Source organism: Halichoerus grypus, chromosome 2, assembly GCF_964656455.1.
Source record: "Halichoerus grypus chromosome 2, mHalGry1.hap1.1, whole genome shotgun sequence".
In the NCBI taxonomy this organism is placed as follows: domain Eukaryota; kingdom Metazoa; phylum Chordata; class Mammalia; order Carnivora; family Phocidae; genus Halichoerus; species Halichoerus grypus.
In genome coordinates this window covers 26,862,974-26,879,241 of record NC_135713.1, presented here as the reverse complement: position 1 = coordinate 26,879,241, position 16,268 = coordinate 26,862,974, and the positions used below count along the sequence as shown (strand labels likewise).

Here is a 16,268-nt window from a genome sequence, read left to right as displayed (position 1 = left end):
CGATGTGCTGCTGGCACACAAAGCTCCTTCTAAGAAGTCTGAATGGACCGCCTTGAAAAAGGCATTCTCCAGCTGTTCGCCCTCACTCACACACCCCTGCCTCATTCCAGGGGAGGGTAGCATTTTTACTTCTTTGTCCTTTTCATTTGCAGAGCCTATGCGTGCCAAGTACCTTTAAGGAACTCACCAGTCAAAAAAAAAAATCCTTTTCCATACAGTTTCCATACAACTCATAAAGTTACCAAGTCAGTAACAGGCAAAATGTAAAAATGATTACAGACCAGCGAAGTAGCTATTATTATACTCTGCTGAGCTGGTGAACTACAGATTTGGGTGGAGGTTTCCCTGTTTTGGCAATGATCTGGAAAAGCAGAGCTTCTAGATACGTAGATGCTTCCCTGGGATTAGGTCATTTCTGCTCCTTAAGAAATTATGCTAGTATCCTGTAGGACAGCTCTTGCCAAGCTATAAAAAATGAAATATTGCACCAATATTATAATAAAAGTGGAATCCTAAAACCCATCAGCCACCCAGACAGGAAGGAGGCAGGCAGCGCAGGTGCTCTTTGTCCTGAGAGCCACGAGCCAGGAGCACACAGGCGGCCAGCAGGCTGCCACCTAAGCCTGAAGCAGATATGGCCAGGAGAGGCTGAGCCGCTCACTCTCTTTGCCTATGCCACCTTGGATATAAACACCCACTTGCCATGTAATGAGAATCAAATGCGCTTTGTTCCAAGGGGTATGCACTTAAAATAATCAGGGGTTGTTTAAAGAAGAGGAAGAAAGCAAGCTTGTCGCCAAACAAGACACAAACAGTAACACAGCCATCAACAGATTGGCCAGGAGTCAGGCGGGGGATAGGAGGCATTTTAAGGAGATCTCTCTTTCTGGCTTCCGGAGGCTCTGGAGGAAAAGGACAGAAAAGGTAAACAAATGGCACACCAAACATGGGATAAAGTGGCACAGCACAGAAAGAATCTAATTAGGGAGGATGTGGTCAAGATTGCTGAATGGAGCTACATATGATGTTAGTCGCAGAAATGAGTTTTTCCTTTAAAAGGTCTCCTAGGAAATCCTGAATGGTATACAGAGATTGGTTATAGTTTCTCTGCCTATATTTTAAATACTTTCCAAATTTAAAAAAAGCTCACAGGAAAGAAACGTGAAACTTTTTAATCAGGAGAGAGAAAGGATATAGCTTCTCGCCCCTGCCCAGAATCTAAGTTTACAAAAACATATATCCAAGAAGGTTCTGAGAGCATTCGAAGCAACTTGCTCCCATGATGAATGGGGACTGGGTAGGCCTGAAATAAGATTCGATTGGAGAGAATGGGAGGCTACTCGCCACCACCCAGCCCTGTGTGAGGACCTCAGGGCCCCAGCATGTGTATGCAGCGGGGCCCCAGCTTGTATTTTAAATTTGGCTGCCTTTTTAGGAAAAAAAAAAAAAGGCGGGGGGGGGGGGAAGCCATTGTCCATGAGCCTTTGGCTCACAAGTTCCCACATCCTCTGGGTGGCTGGGAAGAGACCTCTCTAAGCAGTCAAATGACTACAGGTCATGATCATCCATGGCAAGTTAGTGCTCTTTCATTTTTGAAAAATGATCAATCACCAACATGTCAACTTTCATAGGAGATGGTCAAATTACATGAGCAGTCTCATCCAATTAAGAGACTCAGCTCAGACAGACATTAACTCACTGACAAAGCTCGACAAATATTTGTTCATGTGATTCTTGCTCAGCAATATGCTAAGGGACAGGGTTCTGGTCCCTTCTGACCTTCATGTCCCTGCTCAATGCCATCTGCCTGATCTGGGACTCCCCACTGGTCTCCAACCCAGCTTGTCCAAGTCTATACCAGTCTTCTTCGTGGACATCAAGCGGAATTAGCTACGTATAGGACTTCCAAGGTCACGGTCTACATCGGAGAAAGACAGAAAAGGATATTTAGAAGCCCTGTGCTATGAGCAGCCAGAATGTAGGTTTATCTAGCTCTGCCTCCTACTGGGTTACTTTCTAAGGGGTCATTTCACTTCCCTAGGCCTCAATCCAGCTGTAAAAGGAGCTCCCCCACCACTAACAGTCTGCCTTATACTGTAGTGGAATGCGAATGTGTTAACCTGGTTAAAACTGTAAGCTCCATGAAGGCAAGGATCACCATTCACTTTTGGATCTTCTAATGCTGTTTCCATCAACAGGGATTGCTCACAGGAAATGTGACGACGAGTAAGACCGGCCTGGACCTCCGGAAGCAGACGACCCAGGAGCACACTGCAGTGCAGAGGAGGCGCTCAATTCAGTTAAACGGACTTGGAGTGCTTGCATCACTTGCCCTGTTACAGGCAGGTACGTATCCCTTCGGGCCCAATTTTTGACTGAAGAGATTGAGGAGGTCACCTTAGGTGAACAGTGACAGAAGGAGCTCCCTGTGCATGGCTAACAATGGCAGTACCTCCTTCCAGCGTCTGCTACCTCCCACAGGAGAATTTTCTCTGGAAGAGCAGGCTTCCAGCTGAGGGTCAGCTCCCCAACGAGGAAACGTGGCCCTGTCTTCCTCAGGTTTCCCGGAGGCAGCCCCATCAAGCTGGGAGGCCAAGGTGAGCAGAACAGAGCGTGTTGGGAATATTTCCTCTACTGGACGGACTAAAGATTTATTCCGTGAGCTTAAGAGTATTGTTACGTGGGGCCCAGGGACATCTCCATTCCCCCCTACAACAGCCAAGGAAAGCAAAAGGAAAGCAGAAGACAGTGGAGGCCCAACCCTAGACCAAGAAATAGCTTGTCCCTGGGGGTGAGAAACTCAAGACCCATCCTTAGAATTCATCAGGTCTCTGTGAAATAGTCATATTACCCAACCACTCATGACTTCTCAACAGCATTCTATTGCATCCAGTAGAAACAGTTCCTAAAAATGGTCATTGGTATGTCAACTGGTTGGCACAGCAACCAGTGACTGGTTTTCCAATTGAGGGTAAAATTCTTTTCACCCATGTAGGACAGGTTATCAGATCTGGGGATAGTGGCACATAGAAAACAGACCCCTTGTAATTGTACTGCTGATCCTTACGAGGTGGCTATTAAAGGTAAACAGCATAAATCCGATACAATTTTCTAGGTCCTTTCAATAGATCTTGGGCTTTTAACCTGGGGAGTCCAAAGAGGTTCATAAATGGGCTTAACGCAGGGAGTTCTATGCTCGTGAAACTGACAAAGATTATGAATGTATAGCATCCCTGTATATGAGCAAATTTCTCTCCAGGAAAAACAGTCCAAAACCTGTATCAGATTTCCAAGTGTCCACCTTTGATTCAAAAACATTTAGAAATCACTGCTAAACGGCCTTCCCTGGTTTGCAAAATGGACTCCTCTTGGAGGAAAACACTTTAGTCTGTGCTGCCCTAGAGCGAAAGGAAGCTGCTCAGCCTTGTATTCCTCACCAGTGAGCTCTGCCAGAGTTTCTTTTCCTGGCTGAGTTTCTACTGCTGCAGCCAGCAAAAAGAACTGGACAGATGTAGTGAACAGAGTCTAGTAGATTGTTGCTGTGGCTGGTTTTTTGTCATTTGGCACTTTACAAAAAATAAAACATTCTGGATTAAACTGAATTCATCTAGAAACCATAAAAGAAAAAAGCAAAGAGAAGCCTGATTTTGCTCCTTGCCAATCACAATACCTAATAGGGATAAGAAAAGTTGAGTCGCAATATAAAAAAGTAAATGATTGTGAGGGAAACTGATACAGTAGAGGATGAACTGCTTATGTTAGGTTACTTGGTAATGAACTTTGGTGTCCACTAAATGACAATTTAAGGAAAAAAAGAAAAAGTATGTTTTCTCCCACTGTACAAGTAAATTTCTTGGACTACAAGCAACTTTTCTCACCATCAGATTCTGACCATTAGAAGGAGAGATGAGCAAATCATGAGGAACTCCGAAGGTTTCCCCTTCTCCAGGGGTGACCAATGGTCATGGTATTTACATAGCAAGACACTGCATACCCAATGAACAGCATTTACTACAGAAGAAACTGAACTAGACAGCAGGTCCGGTTAGACCAGGTGACCCAGCACACATAACCTGCTGGAGAAGCAGTCAAAACACAATGTGCAGACTTATCCGAAGGGTGGACATGTTTCTCAAATACAGGGGAAAGAACCAAGGCTTAGAGATGTGAAATGTCTTTACCTGGGGAAAGAGGAGACCTGCATCTTCTGAACTTCAACCTGCATTTTGCTGCTAGCTACCTCCACTCCTCTGCCTTTGGATCATTAAATTCTAAACTAGGACAGCTAAATATCTGAAGACCTCCATGGGAGGCTTTATGACCCGTGTGTGTAATTCAATAAACATTAATCACCTCCTGTGGGACAGATACTCTACTGGACACATGGAATACAAAATTGAAGAATGAGGCAGACTTCCTTCATTCAAATAGAAGAATTTGTTTTGAAACACGTAGTTAAGTCTGTAAAGTTACTTATTAAAATACTGACTAAAGGGGCGCCTGGGTGGCTCAGTCGGTTAAGCGTCTGCCTTCGGCCCAGGTCATGATCCCAGGGTCCTGGGATCGAGCCCTGCAACGGGCTCCCTGCTTATCCCTCCCCCACCCCCCCTGCTTGTGTTCCCTCTCTTGCTGTGTCTCTCTCTGTCAAATGAATAAAATCTTAAAAATAAAATAAAATACTGACTAAAGGGTGGACTCGGTTTCCGCTCAGATTCTGATCTCAAGGGCTTGAGATCCAGCCCCACCTGGGCCCTGCCTTTGGTGTGGAGCCTGCTTGGGTTTCTCTCTCCCTCTGCCGCTGTGCACTCACACGGGCATGCTCTCTCTCATATAAATCTTAAAAAAAAAAAAAATACTAAATTTACTCATACCCATCAACGAGTCTGATGTCGAAAACTAGTTTTTTGTTCACTGTAGATGGCTGGAGTTGAGAAATTGACTGTTGATTAATAATCCTTCTCTTTCATTAAACCACCTGTACTTTTCAGCTCAAGGGTAGTGATAAACCAAAAAGAAGAAATTTCTAAATCATGTAGCATCTTGATAAATAATTGTATGCTTACCGTTTTCAACTTGAAGTTTAACCCTCTGGGTCCATAATAAGCTGATTTCTTTCAATATAATTTTATTACAAAGGATGCAATGGTTGTACTTTTATACACTAGTGATTTTTTTTTTAAGGGATACCATCAGTATCACATACCCATATAGTTACTAGGGAAAAGAAACCTAGACTCCTTTTCCCTATCACCCACTTAAAATATACTCAAGAGGCCTTTGATATATTTAGGTTTGTTTTGTCAACTCCTATATTCATCATGCAAAGTAGAGAAAATTCAGTTGGCTTCTAGCAAAATAACACATGACACTAGAACAGCGAATGTTTTTAGTAAGATTAGTTAAGGATTTTATGATGTGACCATTTTTAAAGTATTTCTAGGGACCCTACTATATACTGGTTGCTTCTGGATCTTCAGATTAAGGTCATCTTCCCACCCCACCCCCCCCAAAAAAGCCTCACCATGATGAGCATACCCTCTGCAAACAATTCAGAGAAATACACTTTCTAATCTTAGAAATTCAGTGTGGCTGGCGTTACTTGGGACCACTGCAGGGCTGTCTGTGCAGATGCTGTGTGGAATGGAGACACAGTCTTCCACACTTAAAATGTTGGAAAGCTAAGTTATCGAGAAAAGGAAAGATGGGTGTGCTTCTAGGCATCGTGCGATATATGGTATCTTCTGAATTCAGGTTGAGGCAAGTGTTGGCAGAAAAAAATAGACAAGTACTTTGCAGGATAAAGAGTGATTTCTTTATAAGATGTTATGTTTCTTATCCTGATGGAACCTGTAAATACGACCTCTTGGGGGACTCAGTTACAGCTGTGGAACCACCAGCCCCATCGAGGATATCCAAAATGTACTAAAAGAAATTCTAAGTAGAAAGACACACAAAGAGCATTATATTCGTTCATTCATACATTTGAGTACCTCCTGTTTGTCAACATTGTTCTAGGCACTAGGAATACAGCAGCGAACAAGAGATAAAATTCCTGTCTTCGCTGAGCTTCTATTCTACTAAGGAGACTAATATCAAAATGTATGCCGAGCTAGATGGTGTTAAGTGCCATGGAGGAAAAAAACAGAAGAGAGGCAGGGCGTGCTGGAAGGGGTAGCTGATGGGACAGACACCTGAGTAAAGCTGGGGGGGGGGGGGTGGGAACTGAGGGACAGAGCCACAGAGATGATCTAGGGGAAGAGTGGTCCAGACAGTAGGACAGCAAATCCAAGGGCTGAGGCAGGAATGTGCCTGGCAACTTGAAGGTATAACGAGGAAGCGGAAGTGTTTAAATGCCTTAAATTGCTTCCAGATTAAGGGGTTACAATTCCGGGCAAAATGTCAACACATTTTCATAAACTCTTTGAGTAAGACTTTACAAAGGCATGTTCCTGCTCTAACTACTTAATCTCACCAAGCTTGAGGAAATGAGGAAGAGAAGGTTGAGTGGGTGAGCCGAGGTTACGCTGTTAGTGACGCCGGAGGAAAAAAAACTTTGGAACAAGTATCCCAAACTCAGCACCACAGTTGGCCTCATGCTTCACCTTTATCGTTAAAGGGCACTTTTCTTATGAAAATATAAATCGTAAAAACAAAACAAAATAATCCAACTAACAATCTTAGAGCTAAAAAAAAAAAAAAAGGATCAAATCCACTTTTTTCATGCAACAGGTAAGCAAGAGAGACCCTATGTACACCCTAAATTTTTGTTGAGGAATGAAACAATAAATGCAGCATGACCTAGACCCCATCTCCCAGCAATGAATGGGACCGCTGTATAACAAACAGGTCTCCGATGCTTGTAATAAGCATTGTTATCCTAAAAAAATAAAAATTAAATAAATTAAATAAATAAAAGTTTAAAAAAGGGAACACAGATCAACTGTCTCAACTGCCCTTAGCAGAAAAAGTGTAACAGTGAAAAATTGGAAACATTCTAATTTTCTCTTGGCAAAGGAATTAGCATACTATGATTTATTCATACGCTGGGATTCTCTGTAGCCGCTGAAGTAAATAAGAGCTACATGTGCCTCAAAACATAGTGACAAATTTAAAAATGCAAGCAGTATATATATAGAATTCTGCCTTTTATGTAGAATACTAAATACACAAGCTCACCGATAGTGCTTATGGATAGATAACATACCGAAGTACCGAAAGACGTTCGGAAACTATGTACACTAACATCCCTTTAGTGGTCACCTGGGGATGGAGGAAGAGGAGGAGCGATGGATAAAACACTTCAGTTGCAGTTTACTTTTATTGGGGGACATATGAAGTAACTATGGAGATATTAGCAACTTTTTTTAAATTAGCAACTTTTAAACACAAGTAGTATCTATTATGTATATGTGAAATATTTCATACTTATTTTTATTCTGAAAGGAAAAAGGAAGAGAGACAAATTGCCTCCATCACATTCCATTAACTGCAAGCCAAGTTTCCTTGACCTCCGCATCTCAGTTTCTTCACTTTTAAAATGTGGCTAATGCTAGGAACACCTGCCTCAGAGAGGCTTTGGGAAGTGGCGGCCTGGAGAGGGCACTTCAATGTCAGGGACACTCCTATCATTCCCCACTGAGTCTCCATGGCCCAGCATCCATTCATTCTATTCAATTTCACAAACAGTAATATGATTTTTCACAATAGTGTTACAACCACCACCACCATCCCCCCCCCAAAAAAAAGCCATAAAACAAGTCTAAGGCATGTAAATGCTACAATAAATTAATGAAGCCTTTCCAACCAGGGCCTGGCAGAATGGCTCCCTCAAAGAAGAGTGGCAAGAAGGACCATTCTGCCATCAGCGAGGTGGTGACCAAAGAATACAGCATCAACATTCACGAGTGCATCCACGGAGTGGGTTTCAAGAGGTGTGCCCCTTGGGCACTCAAAGAGATCTGGAAATTTGCCATGGAGGACATGGGAACTCCAGATATGCGCATTGACACCAGGCTCCACAAAACTGTCTAGGCCAAAGGAAGAAGGAATGTTCCATACCGCATCCATGTGTGGTTGTCCAGAAAAACGATATGAGGATGAAGATTCACCAAACAAGCCCTACACGTTGGTTATCTATGTACCTGTCACCACTTTCAAAAATCTACAGACAGTTAAGGTGGATGAGAACTAATCTCTGGTTGTCAAATAAAGGTATAAAATCGCAATAAAAAAAAAAATTAATGAAGCATCTCAATGAATGGAGATGGAAAAACCCGGATACCCCAGCACAGGACACCTCTCCCAATCCATGTTATGCAAGCACTAGGTTAAAAATCATAAGAACTGGATAAACTTCCTCACATTAAAGTCTACGCTCTTACAAAAGCCCAAGGCGAAAAAATGACACCAGTTAGGCATCATTAAGAAAAGATGATCAGATTACACCCATCAGTAATAAAACTCCCAGCCACACCTGTGAACAGGTGGGGGCCAGAGCAATCAAAATCCAGCCTCCCTGTGATACACTAGCTCTTCTCCAACTTCGTTCAAACCACAAGGTGAGGCTCTCCTCTCTAAGATGAGCTTCTGCTGCGTCTGACTGATGGACAAACCAGCTCCTCCCCCTGTCAGGCCCTTACAGTTTTGAGATCACATTCTCCAGGGAACTGGCAACGTTTCCCCACACCAGCCAGCTTGGTATTCTCCTCTCCCAGAAGGAAAACGGAGACCCGTCCCAATCACCTGTGCGCCTGAGGCCACGGGAAGCTGCTGGGCGTGGTGCGCAGCCTTGAGCCCCAGATATGCCCTGACCGCTGGAAATAGTTGCGCTGACCTGGGTTCCTTGGAGCAGCGCAAGCCTGGACCTATAGCCCAGGCCCCAGCCGCTGGAAGGTCACTTGTAACTCCTCCATTTCACACTGGTCTCCATCTGTCCAGTCTGCTGCCTCCCTGGGCTCTGAGCGCCCCCTCCACAAAAGGGGAGTGTGAGGTCCAAACGCAAAGGAGAGCGTGTACCAGGGGGCAGCAGATGAACCCTAAAAACTGCAGAAACTAAAGCACGGCCACAAACCTGCCCAAGCAGGCAGCGAAGGGAAGGTGGGTTGGAGAGGGTACCCACCCACCTGGGCAGAGTTGGGGTAGATGGCGGGCGGGCGCCCCTCTCCCGAAGTCCCAGCTGCCCCGAGTCTGCCCGAACTCCAGCATCCCGCCTCCCCGCCCTCCTCGAAGCTGCGGCGGGGAAAAGGACACGGAGAGCGAGGGGCACTAGCAGGCCTGCACCCCTGGGCCCGCCGAAGGCCTCCCTAGAGTCAGAAAAGGAACAATAGCAGACCCTCGTCGCCGGAGCCATTCGGAGTCTCCCGCTTGCGCCTCCCTCCGCGGCTCCTCCAAGTTGTGCGCGGAGGCGGCTCGAGCCCAGAAGCCAGGAGCCGGGTGGGGCGGGCCGGGCAGGTAGGACAGGGTGCTGACTCCGCGCCCCCCAGGACGCCCCGCCGGGCTGGCCATTCATTCCCGCCCGCGCTCGCTCCGCCGCCCCTGCCCTGCGCCCTGCCGCTGCCGGCCTGCGAGTGCCGGGGGGGCCGGCAGGAGACAAGCCCGCTCCCAACTTGGCCCGGTCTTCCCTCTTACTCGGATCCCCACATCCTCCTCTCCCTCCGCAGACAGTTGGCGGCCGGCGGCAGACAAGGGAGTGGTGGCGGGACCCTCGCTGCCACCCCGCTAAGCCGCTCCGCCCGGCGCGCCGTCCCTCGCCCGAGCCCCAGACACAAAGGCGGGGCGGCGAGCCGGGACCCCGCTCCGGGGAGCCTCCCGACTCTCGGCGCCGCGTACTTACCCCATCGAGGCGGAGGCTCCCGGGCCCCGCCGGCTGCGCCACTCCGCCCGCCGCTTCCCCAGGAAAACGCGGCCGCCGGGCTCGCTTCCTGCTCGGCTTCCTGCGCCTCGGTCCCTCCTCCTCCCCCCGCTGCGGGGGTCAGTGGGCGCCGCGGCTCCGGGGCTGGGCCGGCGGGGCGGGGGCAGCGGCAGCACCACCACGTGGCCGCCCGGCGCCGGCCCCCGCCGACCTGGATCCCGCGGGAGCGAGAAGGGAGGTGCTCGCTTCTCCCCTCCCCTTCCACCCCGCGCGGCCCCAAATTCCGCGAGTCAGGTGACCCGGCCCCGCGTCCGGGCCGGGACCTGCGGGAGGTGCTCGCGGCCCCGCCGCCGCCACCGCCGCCCCTGGGCCCGCACGCCTCGGGCGTTCGTGGCTGGCTCTTAGTTTCCAGGGCTCGTGGACCCTTCCCCGCGGCTGTGTTTCATCATCATCACCATCACCTGAAGTTAGTGGGAAACACTAAACCCCAGGGTTTAGAACCGGTGAGATCCCGAATAGTATTCATTTCTGGTCAACTTCCAAAGTCGTTTGTGGTCGTGGGGGTGTTTTAAAAGTCACTGATCCGAGCGACTTCTTAACCACAGTCAAATATGTTATATTTTCCCCGAATTATTGAACAGAAAGTAAACCAGAATCCGCTCATTCTCTGGACGGACTGAACCAATTGGTTCGAGTGACTGCTAACACTCATCAGGTGGCAAGAGAAAACTAGCGGCGTGAAGCGTGGCTGGGCTCAGCAGTTAGGAGAAATCTACCGCCCGAACCGAGAAGCGCGGATGGGGGACGCCCCCCAAAGTCGCGTCTGGGATGCAAGGAGGGACGGCCATTACCCGCCCCCCAGGACCCCCGGGGCTTCTCACTCTTCTCCAGCCCGCTGAAACCGGCGTTTGAATTTTAATGGACCCCTCCTGTAATTCCAAGGATTTCAAACTCTCCACCTACTCATTTAATCTGGGATTGCTTTTCTATTCATTCTAGTCAGGCTAACCAGCTCTGGCTTAGAAAGTCTTTATTCACCAAAGAAAGCCCCTCCCTTCTCCGGGTTAGCTCTGCATCCTCACGCAGGGCAGGAAGCTTTCTAGAATAAATGACATGAGTCCTTTTTGGTGGGATCCACTGTAAGTCATTTGAACTTAAAAAAAAAAAAAATCAATTCCAACGGAAGTGAAATTCACCCTAACAATTGAATGTATAAGGTCTTGGCTGCATCTTGATGGTCTACACGTTAGAATTTATTTGTCTCCCCCCCCCCCCCCACCCCGCCCAAGGAAAGAGCCTGTCTTAGCTTTAACAGGTAACTTATCAAACAGGGAGCAAAAGCTCTGTTACTATGAACTGTGAGGTAACTGCGCTATGGTCTTCCTAAATCATACGTCAGAGATTCTTTTGAAAAGTGATGAATAGCCCGTTTCAAGCAAGCCATACACTCCTCTTCCTGTCCTTTATCCCTCTCGAATAAAATGACACTCTAAAAGAAATGTGAGCTGGCAAACTTCTTGTTTGTTTGATGCTGGCCATTTCTACAACACAGTTTTTCATCATGGTTCATATTAATGGTGTAACGTTGAGGGCGAACAAATTTGGCCACTTGTGTGTTTTCTGTTAGGCTTTTAGCAGCTCAGTCCCCAAGCAGGGGCAGCTGAAAAGGTGGGATTGGGAGCATGGCACAGGGTACACCATGCCACCTTTGAAAGTGAACATGTGCGTATTCTGTAGGAACAGTTGACAAGTTGAAGGAGTTTAATATCAAGCAACATTAAACAATATTTTTTTTTTTTCTTTTACACCGCTGTGCCCTGTCCCAGCCACTTACCTCTGAGCCTACCTGCCTGAGTTAGCTCTGTGGCTCTTTTTGGTGGCTTGTGTGCTTTATTCTCCTTAATTTATAATTCCACCCTCAGTCCAACTCTGGGTGTGGGGTTGCTGTGGAGGGAAGGACTCTTACAGTTAGTTAGGCTGATGTGCCAAGATTCTATTCCAGATCCCTCCTCCCCTGAAACTCAAACACCTCCTTCACACCACAGCTGAAGTTGTGCCACCTGCCAGAGGAATTGATGGTCAAGTACAAGATTGAAACAGTCTTCTCATTGGTTTGGTTTGGTTTGTTTTTTCCCCAGGCCTTTTAGAAATGCTAACTCATTCAGGATACATTGAACACACCCATTAATGGAGACCAGGCCCATGTAAAAAGGTTTGAGAGAAGGCAGCAAGAATAAAATGATAATCTAAACTGCACAGAGAGTTGTTAAAACCTTTTTTGGGAGGAACAGCATGTTATATTTTAATAGGTGAATTACCGTCAAATCAAGGTAACTGTGATAAGAACAAAGCGACCATGGTTCCCATTCCCTCTTTTACTAACTTGCCATTTGAACTTCACCAAGCGTTTGAACCTCTCCTGGTCCCACTTTTCCTAATCAGTAAAAAAGAACATTGAACTACATGGCCTCTGAGAATTTTTTCAGCTTTAACGTCCTAAGCCCATTCTCTTAATCTGAGGAGCCATCACCAAGAGTATTGTCTTTACATTCTATGACAAAGCATCATTCTCTAATTGTTCTAGCATCTAAGACACATTTAGCATCTACCCATAATTCTCTAATTGTTCTAGCATTATTCTCAATCTTCTCATACCTACAAGATTGTAAATTCCTAAGAGTGTTGTCATCCAGGATTTAGCAAGATCAATTGAAAGGAAATGATTGATTGGTAGAGCCAAATTTTCATTTTTGAAATTAAAAAATATCACATCCCTTCTTTCTTCCTCCATCTCTTATCAATTCTGTTTCTCCCCACATTAGGAACTTCTTAAGTGTGGGGAACCAAGGCTAAGACTAGTTGGAGTAATAAGAAACTGTCCCTAATAGAGGAAATAGAGGTAGGTATCACACCAGAGCCAAAAAGAAACCCTTTGCTTTATTTGGCCTTTGGTCAGGATCTGACTGCACTTCTGGGTCTTGTTAGAAGCAGTGTGATTTACAGGAATGTGACGATATTGGCCTCAGTCCAGAGAATGGAACAAAAACACAATCAGAATTGGAGGGAGATGATCTACAGAGAAAAAAAAACTCAAATATTCGTAGAAAAACCACTTTTTGTATTTTCTTTGGGATGTTTCCAAATAGGAAATTGTGACATGGGAGAAATTAATAAAACAACCTTAACACAGCATCTTAATAATTTAATAAGACCACAGTAATAAAGTAGACTAGAAACACTGAGCCCTTGAAATGTCACTAGTCCAAATTGAGATGTGCTATACATGCAAAATAGATACAAGATTTCAAAGATGTAGGATGGGGAAAGAAAAGTATCTCACTAATAATTTTTATATTAATTACATATTGAAATCCTAATAATTTGGATGTATTAGGATAAATATATTAACACTAATTTCATTCATTTCTTACTTTTTTTAAAAGATTTTATTTTTAAGCAATCTCCACACCCAAAGTGGGGCTTGAACTCACAGCCCTGAGATCAAGTCACACCGCTCCACCAACTGAGCCACTCAGGCACCTCTCCTTTTACTTTTTAAAATGTGGTTAACTAGAAAGTTAAAAATTACTCTTGTATTATATTTCTATTGGATAAAACTACTAAAGAGTTTAATGTTAGCATCCAAGACACATTTAGCCTCTACTCCATACAAGGCATTTTTCTAAGTGATATTTACAGAACTACGGTGGCCATATATTTAATTGTTCAATCTGGGACACTTTTGACACTTTTGAGAATGAAAGGGGCAGGCAAATTCTAAACCAGCCAGGATATTAGGATAAAAAGCATAAACTGGAACTGTCCTGAGCAAACTGAGATGGTAGGCCACACTAATATTAGGTCATTTAATCTTTATGTTGGGGAGAAAGAATTTCCTCTGCCCTTCAAGGTCCTTCTATCCAGACTAAGAATCAAATTGACATGAGACAGATTAACAGGAGAAAAACCACATTTAATTTTGGACGTATAGAGAATCCACACAGACATAAAATTCCAAGACAGCCAGGCAACACAAGGCTTCTATGAGCTAAGGAGAGGGGTAGGGGCCTGAGGACACAAAAGAGAGGAAGACCACTAGCAGGAAGGTGAGAGGAGATGTTTTGAAAACAAGGTTGCCCTCTTGTGCAGGTAAGTTTCTTAGGTAAAGAGGAATCTCTGTTAATAGCTCTTTTCCTGGTACAGGCAGGCAGTTGAGGGGGCGGTAAAGAGATTTTCCTGAATCTGCTGGGTTTTTATTGCTTTTAATTCAAAATAATCTTCACACCATAGTGGCTGCCTGTCCTTGGCCCCTATTGTTATATCAACCCTGTAAGTGCCATTATTATCCTTTTTGGGCACTTAAGGGAACTGGAGCACAGAGGGATTAAGTAACTTGCCTAAAGTCATACAGCTAGCGACAATGTTGAGTTTCAAATTAGGGCAGTCCGGCTCTAGAAACTTCATTCTTGACTGCTGTACAATACTGCCTGCTAAAGACCTACTATAGATCAAGAATTTAATAGATGCAAAGTTTTTCTTAATACAGCAACTTGGATGGAATATTATCTTATTTTTACAGATGCAGAAACTGAGTTTCAAACAGATCTGGCAACTTGCCCAAATCATAGAGCCAGAAAAAGTGCCACCAAGAATCATAGTTTGGGATGCCCAACTCCAGAGTGGTCCCCCTAACCACTACTCCATATTGCCTTCAGGCCACATCGATTTATAAACCATTTATGCATTGATCTCATGACTTCTCCCAATTCTGGCAGAGGCCAGGCAGGCCTTTAAGAGGACTGGAACCCAGGTGAGATCAACTTTAGAACAGGCAAGAGACACCAAAAGCTCAATCTTGGTGTCCTCTCCTTTCTGAGAAGAAACATTTTAAGATAATCCAAATAGCCATCCATGCCGCCAAGTTGGTTGTTCTACCACGCATGTCAGAAATTCCAGAAAATGCTCTCCCATTAAAGCAGTGGAGGGGGGCGCCTGGGTGGCTCAGTTGGTTAAGCGACTGCCTTCGGCTCAGGTCATGATCCTGGAGTTCCGGGATCGAGTCCCACATCGGGCTCCCTGCTCAGCAGGGAGTCTGCTTCTCCCTCTGACCCTCTTCCCTCTCGTGCTCTCTGTCTCTCGTTCTCTCTCTCTCAAATAAATAAATAAAATCTTTAAAAAAATAAATAAATAAATAAAGCAGTGGAGGAGGGCATCCTGAGGAATTCAAGAACATTGAAAAGACAGTTACTTGATTAGCAGAAGACTAAGAGAAAAAGTGTTCGTGAAGTTCCACAGGCATAAGCAATAATATGGGATGTAAATCCATGGGTTTGCCAGGTGCGTATTTTCTTCCTTTCTTGGCAGCCTATTAGAATTACCTGCCTTTAAAAAAATCACTGCTTGCCTGGGCCCCATACCCTAGGATACTGATTAAAGTGGTCTGGTGTGGTGCCCAGGCACTGGTATTTTTTTTTTTTAAGATTTATTTATTTATTTATTTAGAGAGAGAGAGAGCACAAACGGAGGGGCAGAGGGAGGAGAGAGAATCTCAAGCAGACTCCGCTGAGCACGGAGCACAGAGCCCGACACGGGGCTCCATCTCAAACCCTGAGATCACAACCTGAGCCAAAACCAAGAGTCGGATGCTTAACCGACTGCGCCGCCCAGGCACCCCCAGGCATTGGTATTTTCTACTCTCTCCCTAGATTATCATAAAGTGGGGCCAGGCTTTATTGGCTGTTGCAGCCATTTCTGGAGCACCCAGTTCTTGGTTTAGCATTGCCAACAAAAATGAGAATAGGTGAAGAGGGTGGGGTGGCCCTTGCAATGGGCCTTGCAAAAGTCAATGCTCCAGAAGGATTTCTTGACAGAGTGATTCTAAACCAAGCCACTGTTTTTCTTGGCCTGGGACACTTGTTTTCTGCTATGGCATTAAACCTGAGCTCCAGATTTTTGTCATGTTCATTGAGTTCAACGTCTGCCTACAAGACATTTTAATTCATGTTCCTTCCTTATCTGAATGGTGCACCCATAATAAATCTGGATACTACTTTTGCTGATGAGTTATTTTGTATCTGTTATGGCTTCTTGCTTGTGTTCTTCAAAGGCATTGTGGCCATTTAGCTTCTGTTATTCATTTTCACTTTTCCATTTGTTTGTTCTCTTTAAAATCCTTAGTAGGCGACATGAAGTAGATTGCTTGTTGTTCTCAAAATTGGTCTTCCAACTATGCAAGTGAACACATTTTTAAGATTCATTTTCCACAACAGACTGTTAATGCTTAAGATATATGACTACAGTACTGTGAAGATATTTAACAAAATTCCACAAGTCCTTTGTTTGTTTTGCCTCGATACAAATTCCTCCACTATCCAAATATGCACCTTAAGCAGGTTTCTCACATTCAGGATGGAGGTTC

At 45.2% G+C, this 16,268-nt stretch overlaps 1 protein-coding gene and 1 pseudogene across 1 annotated transcript in view; one reads left to right on the top strand and one right to left on the bottom strand.

The window, feature by feature from the left end:
- Positions 1-10,043, bottom strand: part of RAI14 (retinoic acid induced 14) — a 140,214-nt gene extending 130,171 nt beyond the window's left edge. Inside the window, exon 1 of the mRNA XM_078066617.1 lies at positions 9,833-10,043. The gene's annotated coding sequence lies outside the window, so the exon portion shown is untranslated. The remainder of the gene's footprint in view (positions 1-9,832) is intronic.
- LOC144381049 (large ribosomal subunit protein eL31 pseudogene) lies at positions 7,819-8,191 on the top strand (annotated as a pseudogene).
- Positions 10,044-16,268: the final 6,225 nt, after the last annotated feature.